This window comes from Pituophis catenifer, unplaced genomic scaffold (genome assembly GCF_029215685.1).
Source record: "Pituophis catenifer annectens isolate HBS135680 unplaced genomic scaffold, rPitCat1.0.hap2 SCAF_12, whole genome shotgun sequence".
Classification (NCBI taxonomy): domain Eukaryota; kingdom Metazoa; phylum Chordata; class Lepidosauria; order Squamata; family Colubridae; genus Pituophis; species Pituophis catenifer.
Genome location: NW_027256892.1, coordinates 6,807,066 through 6,818,660, shown reverse-complemented (window position 1 = coordinate 6,818,660; position 11,595 = coordinate 6,807,066).

Here is an 11,595-nt window from a genome sequence, read left to right as displayed (position 1 = left end):
AAACAAAAAAAACAAACAAACAATGGCCTTAGGGTTAAGATTCACCATCTTTTCCAATGGAACAATTGTCTTTCTGTGTTTTTTAAATAGACAGAACTGTGTTGGATGTGACAAAGAGAGGGACTTAACTGCCTTCCTAGGTGTCAGTTCATACATGCCAAAGAAAACTGAAGCTAGAAACAAAAACATTTTATTTATGAATCGCAGGATTATTTTTTTCCCTAGCCATAACAAGATCTATCCATATTTGTCTTGCATTTTACTTCTGTTTCCATCCAGATAATCCGCTGACACTGATGGGGATGTTTGCTCTGAATTTCAAAATTATTCAGGAAATGATCTGGGGGGAAATGGGAAAAAAAAAAGATAGTGAACCTCCTTTGTTTGAAAAGCCCATGTGCATATTCTACTCTCATTAAGGCTCCCTTATTTTTTGATTCAAATACTTAACATTATATCAGCATATAATGGTTGGATGGAGACTCAGTGATAGATATGCCCATGTAATATCTGTAAACGGGACAAGTTGAATATAGTAGCAGAGTGTGACACTATTCAACTGTGATGGAATGTTCTCCAGATTCCCAGGATGGAGGGAATGCATTCCAGAGGAGCAAGAGACAACTCAGTGTAGATAGTTTGTGTAAGGGTGAAGACGCCTCCTCTCTAATAGTTCCCAGAATACATGTTTTATGGTGCAACTAGTCTGCTTTACTTTGGCAAGATTCTGTCTACAGATGAGGAATAATAAAGGAATCTGCTTAGTAGAGTCTCAGTGTGTCTTTCTTGGTTTTTTTTAGAGCCTGACACCATCTTCTTCCCAAAGATTTACTTTTTCCCTACCTGGAGTTTCTTCTACTTGAGCAAACATCAGCATTGCCTACTTTGCAAGTATACATAGTCGAGGGCAAATCTCCATTCCTGACCCTTTTTGGTTTATAAAGATTATGTGCACTTTTTGAAACATTTGAGGTTCTTCCACACCCCTCATGCTTTCCACTGCTTCCTTTAGGGAGAAATTGGGCCATGTTGGGAGAAATGAGGGATAAATGAGTTTGGAATTTATACACTAACATGCTGTGAATCTCACACTGAGAGTGGGGTGGGAGGCACGATAGGTCAATAAACAAGCAACCAGATAATCTGGGCTTGTTATTCCCACCTATAGAAAGAAAACCATGGGTTTTACTTACACTCTATGTGTGTTCCACAGTGGTGAAATCTAAAATTAGTTATCACTGGTTCTGTGGGCGTGGCTTGGTGAGGGGGGTAATATGACTAGGTGGGCATGGCCAATTTTTTTTTTTTTTACTTTTAAAACAATTTTTTCTACAACCTCTTCGGCGAAGAGGTTGTAAAAAAATGCTTTCAAAAGGCTCTGACGATCCCAGCTGAGTTGCCTGATCGACAGAGCCTTTTTTTCTTTTAAATGCCTCTGCCGATCAGGCAACTCAGCTTGGATCGTCAGAGGCATTTAAAAGAAAAAAACCCTTTTTTTCTTTTAAAAGTCTTTGACGATCCCAGCTGAGCCGCGCGATCATCAGAGGCTTTTTTTTTTACCTTTAAAAGCATTTTTTCGGCCGAAGAGGTTGTAGAAAAAATGCTTTTAAAAGTAAAAAAAAAAAGCCTCTGATGATTATGCAGCTCAGCTGGGCATGGGGGAGGGGGCAGGGATTTTTGCTATCGGTTCTCCAAACCACCCACCTCCAGTGCTACTAGATCGGGTGATCAGGTCCGAACCGGGAGCATTTCACCCCTGGTGTTCCAACTGTACCACAAATGTACTTTCTTGACCTAGGGAAGGTCTTTCAGAGTGGGGTCTGTGCTGAAAAATTATTGTGTATTTTTGTTTCTCCAAGACTCTATTTATTGAAAGAGCATTCACTTTTGCAATTGCTTGTTGCAATTCTCCTGAGAAGAATGCCTTTCACTTGGTCACAAGGTGGCTGATGTATAAGTGTGAATGTTCTGTTCTGTGATTTAGTACACAATGTTCTTTCCCAGTCTAGCAGTTTTTACAAAACCTAGGTTTTTTTAGAAACCTAGCAGCTTTACAAAAATTAGGGTTTTGGTTTTTTTTAGAAACCTAGTTTGCCAACCTAGCAGTTTGAAAGTAGATAAATAGGTACCACTTTGGTACCTATTTACAGTTTACATTCAGTTCCGTATGCCTCAGCATACAGTCAAGCTAATCATTGGACCACGGAAATGTCTGGCTAAGAAACAGAAATGAGCACCATCCTCTAGAGTTGGAAACAAATGGACAGGGGAAACTTACACTGTTTATTACCTTTTATCTTCTTTCCCAGAGGTCTCTAGCTTCTGGGCTTCCCACACTTCCATTCTTAAGAAAAGATACCATCAGACAACTCTTCCTGAGAAGTTTTTCCAGGGTAGTTAAAAAACTTCAAAGTGATGGAAAATAAGAGTATTGCTTGGGCAATAGAATTAGCTCAAAATACTCCCCAAATAAACCCTTAAGCACACTGACAATGAAATAGAAAAGCAGAAGTGGACTTCTGTTTCCATTTTGCAAAATTGCAGCACAGGTTTGGGTTTTGATCTGTGTTAGACAGGAAGAACCAATCACACTGGTTCAATCTAGTTCAACAGAAACTGTAATGCCACAAGTAATAATTAATGGCACATCAAGTGCCCAAATTAAAAAGTAATAAATATGAGTGGAATCAGAACAGTAAAAGATTGGCTCTAAACCAGTGTTTCTCAACCTTGGCAACTTTAAGACCCATGGACTGAGGGGAATTCTGGGAGTTGAAGTCCATGTGTCTTAAAGTTGCCAAACATTGATCTATAAGAAGTAATTCTAGTGGTATTCTCACCTCAGTTAAACTTGAATTTGTTTTCTTTAAAGGTAAGGAATATTGTTGGCTGGAACTTGCCATCCTGCCCATGGTTCAAGTTTGGAAAATCCACTTGTTCAGAGGCATCCCAGAAAATCACAGCAAGAAGAATGGTGATTAGTATGACAAATAGCATGACTACCAAATATGAAGGTGGGGTTATCTGAAGAGTAATATGCTTCAACACATTGAGCACATATTAGTCACATCATGTGAACATGTTGGGCAAGGAGGCAATCAGTAGGACTCTCCCTGCTAGCCCTCTATTTGGCCTCCAAGCCAACTGAAAGAGACATTTGAGACATGCTTTGACTGTATAGGCTCTACTTGAGCTTACCTCTTGATGACTTCTTGGCATCAAAATGCTTTCTTCCAAGATGTGTTTTCAGTATCCCCATCTAGCTTGCAGCCTCAAGGTTGTGCCATCAAAGCTTCTTCCATCAAACTGGGCCCAATCCTGCTGACTTTCTGAGCCTAGCCACAGCCAGCAAGGGGCTGTCATCAGCTGAGATGCAACTTGGGTCCAATCGGCTAAAATAAGCAGATCTTAGTGAATAAATACAAAACCCAGCCAACAATCATTTTTCCTCCATTTTCCTATCCCAAGCATTCTTCTTGGTCATGAAGGCCATCCAGGTTTTCTTTATTTATGTTTTATGAATTCTGCCAAGACATCATTTCCATCTATAGATCTTTTCTTCGGTGAATTATTAATAGAGTCTTAGCCTGGCCATGCCATGGGCAACAGCAGGATTAATCCCCGCCATGGGCTTAGCATACACAAAGTCCAGGGAAAAGAGGTCGAGGGAGAGGAATCGGTCTCTCATGATGACAGTTTAAAGCATTTAACCAGGCCTTATCAGCATGCTAGCTATGGGCTACAGCCAGGAGATCTGCCCAGGGGGATTTAAAGTTATTACACACAGATGGAATATCATTCTGTTGACAGCAGGGGTACTTCACATAAGCCAAAATTCAACAAAGGCATGCTTTGATAGATTGTATAGAAACATCCTAACTATCCATGGCTGAAGTCTGATCTGCTCTTTCTTCTAGTTGTTCTTTCCCACTTTGTTTTTGCAACATTTAACCCAAGCTAATTGCTATCTGTTCCCATATTCTGGAAGGAGAGAAAAAAAGTTGATGCTATTGTGAAATGTTGTACTTATACAGGTAGTCCTCGACTTACAACCATTGATTTACAACAGCACGGCAGTCCTCACATTTACGATCGTCGTAGCGACCATCTACTAAAGCCTCCAGAATGTCCTCTATCTAAACCAGTGGTTCTCAACCTGTGGGTCGGGACCCCTTTGGGGGTCGAACGACCCTTTCACAGGGGTCGCCTAAGACCATCCGAAAACACATATTTTCAATGGTTTTAGGAATAATTTTATGGTTGGGGGTCACCACAACATGAGGAACTGTATTAAAGGGTCGCGGCATTAGGAAGGTTGAGAACCACTGATCTAAACCAAGGGTGTCAGACTGGATTTATTCGAGGGCTGGATCAGCATTGTAGTTGTCCTCTGCAGGCCAGCCGGGGGAGGGGAGGGGGAGAGACGGGACTGACGCCTCCTGTAGCACCCTGCTTGCCAAAATGGGGCGCCAGGGCCGCACCCAGCCTCCCTGCACCCCATTTTCGCTAGCAGAGGCACTGTGGGTCGGTCCTTTGTTACTTCTAGACCAGCACCGCAGGCCAGACCTAAGCACCCCACAGGCCGGATCCAGCCCGCGGGCCTTGAGTTTGACACCCCTGATCTAAACTAAAGGTCTAAATATTATCCGGTAATTAAATGTGGTGATAGAGTTTAGTGACTTGTCAGCTTTTTTTTATTTTGACAAAACATTTTATATAACTAGAGTCTGATGATCATGGTCTTCCGGGTGCGCTTTAAGGTGTTGGTTCTCATCTTTAAAGCGCTCCGTGGCTTAGGGCCAGGGTACTTACGAGACCGCCTGCTGCTACCGATAACCTCCCACCGGCCAATATGCTCTCACAGAGAGGGCCTCCTCGGGGTGCCGTCGGTCAAGCAATGTTGGCTGGCGGCCCCCAGGGGGAGAGCCTTCTCTGTGGGGGCACCCGCCCTGTGGAATGAGCTACCTCCTGGAATACGACTGATCCCGGACCTCCGGACCTTCCGTAAAGCCCTGAAGACTTATTTATTCCAGCAAGCCGGCCTAGTCTAAAGGGTTTTTAATGGGATTTTTTTAAATTTTATAGACTTGGGGTTTTAAAATGGGAGACCGATTGATTTAATCTTTTTTAATTATCTTAACTTTTGTATTGTTATGTATTTTAATTTTGGCTGTTCACCGCCCTGAGTCCCCTTGGGAGAAGGGCGGTATACAAATTAAATGAATAATAATAATAATAATAATAATAATCAAAAAGGATCTGGGGACACCATTTTATCTGGGTGCTACTTCTAGATAAGAAGAATCAGTAAGACTAGATAAAGAAGGATGCTTAAGAATAAAGGTAGAAGACAGAGAATTCTAAAGGATTCCGTGGTAAAAGATCTCTAATAGTGATACATACATACATACATATATACATACATACATGAGATTGCAATTATGGATTTATAGATCTTTTTAACATTTATATTTTATTGCGTTCTACTAGTCTAGTTGAAATGTTAATATATATTGCTAGTCCATGTCATATGCTAAATAAATATGGATTTTCTTTTATTACCATTCCTACACCAGAATTTTCTATGTTTATTTTGATTTTTGCAATGGTTTCTATGTTATACACTTCACTTGGAGACTTTTAGATTAGAATAGGTAAAAATGCTGTTATATGAAGAGCTGCCATTGCTTATTCTGCAGTTTCCTTGGCTTCCCAATTTCTATTCTACCCCAAGGGAGAGAAGTTGTCTCGTGAAGCTTTATTTTTCCAGACTGTCCTGCCAAGCAGGCTTCAAGAGGATGGAAAATTATAGAATACAAAACAGGCAAGCTAGCACTAGAACTCAACAACATATCCAAAAATGGTGGATTGCGTTCCAAATTCTCCAAGAAGGTAAAAAGGCAGAAGCCTCTTTCATAGGAGAGGAAAATTTGTGAAAAGTTCATCCAGTGTTGTTTATTTATTTATTTATTTAGCATAAACTTTCAATCTTTCAGTCTTTGAAGTCTTTCAGTCTTCACCAAAAGCTGTTATTCCTTCTCTCCCTTTGGACTGTCTAATGGTTTTAGCAAACACTATCCCCATCTTTTTGCATTTGTAAAAAAAAAAATTGCCTGGACATTTCGTCAATTAAACATATTTTAAACGTATTTTGAAGTAGGGCTGTATTACCATAATGCTTCTCACCTATCCTATTACCTATTCCTATTGGTATCTTATCACTATTACTTGTTGGTTGTATCTTATGATTTAGGATTGTATCTTATGATTCATGATTTATCATTTTGTTACTTGTATGTATACTTATGCATATAGCTTATGCACCGGAGACAAATTCCTTGTGTGTCCAATCCCACTTGGCCAATAAGGAATATTCTATTCTATATTCTTTGTCCTTATGAAAATCAGTATGTACAAACACACACACCCAGGCATACCTCAAGCCAATCACTCGTAATCAGCATTTGATTTTCAGCTTTTTTATATGTTTCCCACATACATACACGCAGAGTTCTCCCTAAACGTAAACAGATAAATATTCTAAAACTCTAATTATCTAATCCAGCTGCGGCAGCTTAGTGAGTTGACAACCACAGCTGCTTTGAAGGTGCCTGACTCATAAAAAGGTGGGAGAGAGGTCATAATATGACACTGAATCAATCCAGGTTGAGAAAGAATGAGCTGCTCTTAACTAAGTTGCTTATTTACCTGTTGTGAAAGTACCCCACCTGTACCTGCGGACAGGGGAACTTCAGTGGGAGATATACTCTGGGAGCTTTAGGCTCTTACCACTCCCCCATCTTTGACAGGATCAGCCCTTTATCCCTGAAACCTTCTCCCTGTCAAACAATGCTGATCTGAGTCACTCCTCTGGATCAAGTTATTTTCCAACTTTAATCCCTACTGTCATTCCCATCAGGTTTTGCCTGAAGCTTCTCCTTTGGATACTAATCTATTCTGTCAGCACAATAGCTTTGATCAGGGTGTTCTGTCTCTGGGCACTTCCCCACCCAGGACACCTGCAGAACTCCAAGTTCCTTCTCGGTTTCTCTCTCAGGTTTCTCCTCCTGGTAGTAACTGGTTTGCTATCTTCTTGTTTCAGGATTCTCCAGCCTGGATGGGAAGTTGCCCTCCCCAGCTTTCTCCACCAGCAGCAAGAGTGGCCTCTTAGGGATCATGTCATACAGCGCCACTCCCCCAAGTTTCAAGAGGCAACTAAAAGTCCAGTGGATTTTCTCAGCAGAAAGCCCCAAGAACAGGATCAACATTCCAGAATGATGTTACAATTTTGGGAAACTGCATTACCATGAGGAAAGAGAAGAGACGTTGGCAAAATATATTCTTTTAAACAATGAAACAAAGCAAACAGAACACATTCAAGTAGGCAGTTTTCTAGGGTGAGGAAGGGGGTGATGCAAAGTAGGTATGCCATGTAGGGCACACACGGGCACTGCCAAAATTATTGGGGGGGGGGTCTTTTTGCCCAGGTAGTTGACCTTGGCTGATCTCAAAAAGAAGACCAAGAAATCCAGAGTGATGAGCTAAAGAACAACTTGAAAATAATTCCCCAAAGAAGGCTATATAAGAAGCAATGTTTATATTGTTGCCAAGTAAACTACATAGAACTTAACTGTTGACTTTGGTTTCAAGGAGTCTACATTGTTTCTCTGCATTTTTAATTGTTTTATGGTCATTTTAGGGCATGTGATGCTCTTGTGTAGTTCTTATCTCCACATGGCCAATTTCCAACATTTGTGAACCCAAAACCTAACAGCAGACTCAGAAAACTCTCCAAGGCTAGGAAGAGAAAACTTGGAGAACACATACATCTCCAAGGTCAGACGTTGATGTACAGAATTGCAGACAGAAACCATATTGTCCAGTTGGACCTGAGAAAGTTATATTAAAATATACTAGTGCTCAGCACAGAATAACCAATTGCTTTTCTCTGAAATTCTTAGAGATATGGCATCTTAACTCAGGAGGAAAGCTGGAGATAACTCTGGAGATAAATTAGAGACCTCTTTTTCCTTTCTTTCTATTCTCCATGGCTGCTAAGGAAGAAACGTGAGCAGCGGGAACTAGCACGGAATGTCCTAGAAGAGGGCAGCTGGCAAGTTGGCTGGCACCAGGATCAGGAGCAGTTCCCTCTTGTGTTCTCTTGCAAAGTGAAGTACAAAGAATGAAAGCCTTTCCATCTCTGGAAGAGGTTTTTTTTTAATTTTCTGCTTTTCAGTTCTAATGGGTTGGGACAAAGTTACTGGAAGGAAGAGATGAGGCACTTCTAATCTTCGCTAATAGCTGTGCCTAATAATTATTTAATATGTTGTTTGTAAAGTGCCTCAAAGACAAGCACGCTTTAGGGAGGCCTGATTTTTTGCACATAGGCATGCGAACTGGAATCAAGTGGAGCTGAAAGGAAATTATTGACAGGAAGAGGGCTTCTTTTTAATCTGCTTTAATTTATTTTATTCTCCCCACATCCCAACATCTTAAAAAAATGACTTAAGGGGATTTTGAGAAAAAGTTGATGAGTCAGTGGCAGCTTTCTTTCAAATAAAAAAGAAACTGGCTCCTACAGCATTTCATATCACTTTGGAATAAAGATGACATCTTTGTTGCCTATACATGCATATTCGTACATACTAGTGCTCATTATGAACATGGCTGTCCTGATGTGCAAACTGGCCTCCTCCTATGAGGGATTTTGATTATTTTTTACCCAAGGTAAGTGCTAAACTTGCATGCCAAGTCAAACATGAACTTTTATTTAAATGTAATTTCAGTTCTACTGTTTTTGCATACTCAAGAACTGTCTTCAGTTCCAGATACCACAGTGAAAGTGAGATCTGATAAAATTATGTCAAGCTATTATGTGTTTAGTTTGGGCTCAGCATGTTATGTGAATCCAGCCAAATATCAGCTCTTCAACCAACCCCAACTAAGGAAATAATGACTTAGTGAACTGAGGAAAGGACTGTGGGAGGTGGGGGAAAGAGAAGCTGCTTAGGGAAGTCAGATAACTGGGGGAGCTCACAGTTGCATAACAGGCAAAGAAAGAAACTGAGAAGGGATCCCTCCCTAACTTATCAGGCTGCAGAAAGAGATGGTGACAGTTTTGATTCTGTTAATGTAGCTTCACAACAAGATAGAATTAGTTCATCTGATGAGTTTCCTGTCTGGTCTACTTGGGAAAGCTGACACGTGAGGAATAACAAGATCTCCATCACATAAACTTCTCACTGCCCCTATGAAGGGACAGTGACATAAGTTTTCATTTTTGCCAAGAGTGAATCTAACTGGATTTGGCCAGACTACAAAATGAAATCCAGCAAAGTTCCACGTTCCAGAGTTTCTCACATTTCTTCCACGGCCAAGCTGTGCTGATAATGATTCCTTAACCTTCTGATGCATTTACCATTCTACCTGGTTACATCTTGATATTGTTAACTATAGATCCACAGATGGAATCTGATTTAGTGTCACCAGTGTCAGTTCCAGACATGAGGCCAGTTTTCTTGTTCAAAAACCTTGTTTGTTTTCACTGTTACAGGAATGCGTTTTGCCTCCACTCACAGCAATTTCCTAGTTTACTGCTATTAAAAGAAGGGCTGAGCCAAACTCTGATTTATGGAACACCTGCTAAATTCATTAAAAACCTTAAAAGATTTAGTGCATTTTATCAAGGCTTTAAATCTAGGCAAGTGTTTAAAAACTTAATGCTGTGTGTATTTCATCCAAAACACCCTTTTAACGTTTGTTTGGGAGCTGAACATTTGGATTGACAAATATTGCTGATATTTCGTTACTTGGTTTTATAAATTGGCACAGAATTCTTTGGACAGGTTTGTTCTATACATATACATAGAGAACGCTATAAAGCGGAGATGAAATTTTTCTCCTTTGCTGACATTTTAGATGAGTTTTTCTCCTTATGCTTCTGGATAGTTTTCAGAAGTTACAGTAATTTGGAGAATCAGATTTATAGAACTGGGAATAATACAAGAGCTTACACATTTTTCTCTACTCACTTTTTTCTAGTGGTTTTAATTTGCTGGTATATTGGCAAAGGAAGATTTCTGAAACTTCTGAAATCTCAAAAGCAGTTTGAACCAGGTCAGCATTAAACAGAGCTTCTTGATTTTGAAACCACTACAAACTATAATGACTGCTAATCCACACACCAAAGGTAAAGTTCTAATGAAAGGGAATTTCTTGGGTTTTTTTCATGAAACCAAATCAGGACTGAAAATAAGAAATACCCTTTCTAGATGTTTCTAACTGTGTCATCTGAAGTCCTAAGAGTTGCAATTCAGTAACATCTGCAAATAGCCATGCTTTGGTTAACTTATTATTGTAGGAAGTTAGCACCCATCCCTCTCCTAGAAAAATGAAATATTCCAGGAAATATTAAAAAGGCAGAATATTTCCCCTAAAAGAGAAATAGAAATCTTAAGACAGAAACTCAGCCCAGCTCCCTGCCCTCAGCAGATACTTTGGTTATTTACAACAGGGGTCACCAACCTTTCAGACCTCAGGGACCACTAAATTCATAATTTTAAATCCCGTGGAGCACTAATATGATCTGCCTAATGACCAGCTGGGTGGGCGTGGCTAGGTGGGCATGTGACTGGGTGGGCATGGCCAACTCAATGTCACTCACATCGAGAGGTGCCTCGCCAGCCTCTATTCACCCCTCTCCTCCCAGCCACTCCTCACCTCCCCACCTGGGCTCCTTAGGGCCCCAACAGGAAGCAGTTGTTGGCGCTAAGCAGCCACCACGAGAAAGAGTTGGCAAAACAGCTCAGTTCAAATTGGATCTAACCGAGAAGGTGGCTCAGCAGAAGCAACTCACTGAGGACTACGAGCATAGGCTTTCCAAGCAGAGGGAAGACCTACAGGAGCGCAAGGCCAGGTACCGGCGCCTGGAGGCTCAGTGGGCTGAGATGGTCAGTCAGTTCCAGGCCATGATGCAGTCCCACTGGAACAAGGCCCTCCGGCTCCTTGCCACCAGTGGCACTTCCCTCCAGCCTTCGCCCAAAGCCCCGTACCAGGAGACTGAAGCAGACCCCAAGTCGGAATTTCTTCCCCCCTCCGACCCACACAAGAAGACCCCAAAGGGGAGACTCTCTGCAGCAACACAAATGTTCATTGCATGTATCCAACCCAGGGGCCGTAGTTTGAGGACCCCTGATTTAATACAATATAAAAAATGCAAATAATTTTTCTGCGGACCACCAACATTTTCTCACAGACCACCAATGGTCCACGGACCACCAGTTGGTGACTGCTGATTTACAAGACAAAAAGCTGGGCTAGCTTATCTACAACACAAAAGACCTTCACCCTCAGGATATAATAGGATTAGCCCTCTACCCATCTCACCACATGGCACCTGGGAAGATTACATCACCCAGCAAGATTCAACCAAGCATGGGAGTCTGACAACCAATCAGGATACATTTCTTGCCACAGGAACAGGGAGCAAGTTCAAAGCCCAACAGAGGGTATATATATATATATATATATCTCCCTCTCACCCATGTGCTCATTTTGCCCAAGACCTCAAACCATGTGGTCCTGTCCACTATTAAA